The sequence below is a fragment of the Bos indicus genome, chromosome X, assembly GCF_029378745.1.
Source record: "Bos indicus isolate NIAB-ARS_2022 breed Sahiwal x Tharparkar chromosome X, NIAB-ARS_B.indTharparkar_mat_pri_1.0, whole genome shotgun sequence".
In the NCBI taxonomy this organism is placed as follows: Eukaryota; Metazoa; Chordata; class Mammalia; order Artiodactyla; family Bovidae; genus Bos; species Bos indicus.
Genome location: NC_091789.1, coordinates 2,281,327 through 2,283,982, shown reverse-complemented (window position 1 = coordinate 2,283,982; position 2,656 = coordinate 2,281,327). Strand labels below are relative to the sequence as shown.

At 38.6% G+C, this 2,656-nt stretch overlaps 1 non-coding gene across 1 annotated transcript; it reads left to right on the top strand.

The window, feature by feature from the left end:
• Positions 1-1,443: 1,443 nt before the first annotated feature.
• Positions 1,444-1,550, top strand: LOC139181763 (U6 spliceosomal RNA). Its single transcript, XR_011565506.1, has one exon. It is a non-coding gene; the product is annotated as a U6 spliceosomal RNA (small nuclear RNA).
• Positions 1,551-2,656: the final 1,106 nt, after the last annotated feature.

Genomic DNA, 2,656 nt, shown 5'->3' with positions numbered 1-2,656 from the left:
ACTGATGAATTAATTTTCAGGGCAGCAATGGAGAAACCACTAAGTTTTGAGGTAATTTGTTAGGCAGCAGTGATGAATAATACAAAAGTAGAATGCAAGAGATGTGAAGAGAGGCACTGAGAGTGTCTGGTTCACCACTCTCTCTTCCAGCATGTAGCACAGAGTGCAATGCAAAGCAGGCTTTCAATAAATGTTGTTTTGAAGATTGTTTTTTGATGTAGAACATTTTAAAAGTCTTTATTGAATTTGTTACACCATTGTTTCTATTTTATGTTTTGGTTTTTTGGCTTTGAGGCATGTGGGATCTTAGTTCCCTGACCAGGGATTGAACCCGCACCCCCTGCACTGGAAGGTGAAGTCTTAACCACTGGACCACCAGGTAAGTCCCTCAATAAATATTTTTTGAATGAATGAATCAACAAATGAAAAGGCCAAGAGAACTGTCCTTTCCTCAACTCTCTTACATTTTGTCATCTGGGTCTTAAGCATAGAATCTTATAAAATCTTTTCTGAAAAGAGTTGCAGTACACTTCTGACTCGCTCCTCTAAGCAGAAGACCAAAAATGAGTTCAGAGAACCAGGCAGGGAACTGGAATTGTGTCACCTCTCCCTCTTCCTCCAGAAACACATTTTCTCCCAAAGTATCCTGGTCCACAGAGATGTAGCCTGCTTCTAATAGAGGGTACCTTTAACATCACCACCCCTAAATGAGGAAATCAGATTCTCATCTCCATTTCAGAAGACAGTCTTTGTTTAATGTCTACTTAAAGGGTCCAATTGGGTTTTTTTCCCCCCAGAACAAAGGGAGAGTCTGCTTTAAAGGAACATTGGCATCTCCACCAATTAATTACTAGAAAGACTTTGCTTGGAGTACAGAAATGACATTTTGTTGTTGCCATTTTTCTTTTTCTTACCAGTGTTTAAAAACATATCTCAAAGGTATACAGTGCTCTGTGACATCCTAGAGGGGTGGGATTGGGTAGGGGGTGGGAGGGAGGGGATATAAATATACCAATGGCTTATTTGTGTTGATATATGTCAGAAACCAACACAATATTGTAAAGCAATCATCCTCCAATTAAAAATTGTAAAATGTCAAAAAATATATCTCAAGGATTTGGATGTTCACACGGGCCCCTTTGAAACACTGTAGCCCATAGACCCTATGCTACCTACTGATCAACCATGCTGGCTGTTTCTCCCCTAGGTTGTATGTACCATTATATCATAAACACTTTTTTGCTCTTAAAGCCCTGTGAGAGGGTAGGTGCATTCACAATGCCAAATATTTAAAACAAAACAAAACAAAAAAGGCCGTTAAAAATGGAGGCTAATTCATGTTACCACATCTGGCCATGGATCCCTTGGAAAAGACTTAAAATTACAAGTGATCATATTTTCTCCTGGCTATGAAAATGAATCTTGAATAAAAGAACCCAGCGAGTGCTTGCTTCGGCAGCACACGTACTAAAATTGGAATGATACAGAGAAGAATAGCATGGCCCCTTGGCAAGGATGACATGCAAATTTGTGAAGCATTAAAAAAAAAAAGAAGCCAGTGAATTGTTTCTTTGGTACTTTTCATTATTTTATTAGTCTTCCACATGAATAGCAAAAAATGACCTTGAACAATGCCAACTCTTACTTGTTAACCACCTAGTATTGTAGCTTAGACTTATTCATATCTAAAAAATTGTACTTTTCTGTTCTAATTTCATCTAGACCGAAACATGGTCTCTTTCAAGATAAATGTGGATATAAGCATTTCAGTTTTGTTTACATCTAAATTCAAAATTTTCTTTGATAAACTTTTATAGAGTCTACTATGTACACATATTTCCTGTCTCAGGGGGTTTATAATCTATTAAGAAGTATAAGAGGTGTGATGATAATGGCATCTTTTATTGAGAGCTCAGTAGTACCAAACACCTTTTCTCCAGATGACTTCCTTTGGTCCTCAGAAGAAACTATTAAGCTAGTAGTATTAGTATCTTAATTGTATACATAAGTAAAGTGAGTCTTGGGGGAAGGGGTCAAATAAAATGACCAGTCCCAGAGCTTACAACAGTGGCATGGGGGATAAAGGCCAGGACTGTCTGAGGCTGGAGTTCTTAACTGACAACACATCATAACACAAAGTTTATTAAAGTGACTGGTGTGAAAACCTGTTGGTTAGCCTCCAAGAAACCAAAGTCTGGGGGTCCCTTGGGATAGGGGAATAGAGAAAGGGTTGCAGAGTTGGCAGGTAAAGGAACTGATGAAAGGGCATCAGCAGGTGTGGAGCCTGAGGCTGAATTTTACTCATGGGTAGAGACCTCACCTAGTTCAGTTACAGCAAGGACTGACAGACCGCTAGCTCTTGTGATTCTGTAGGATATGGTGAGTGATTGTTTTAAGTCAGTAGTGATTTAATTGATTAACCCCACTAACAAATGAGATAAGACAGAAGAGGGTAAGTAGCATAAAGGAGCTTTGCAGAAAATGCCATTGGGATTCAGATAATACAAAATAAGGAAAAAAAGCTTTCATTTCCAGAATGCTTTCTCTATGCCAAGCATTGTGCTAAGTGCCTTACATGCAATCACTTAATCCTCACAGTGCTTATCTTGTGAAGTGGTATCTTTTCATGCCCATAGATAACTTTGAGAAGTTGTGT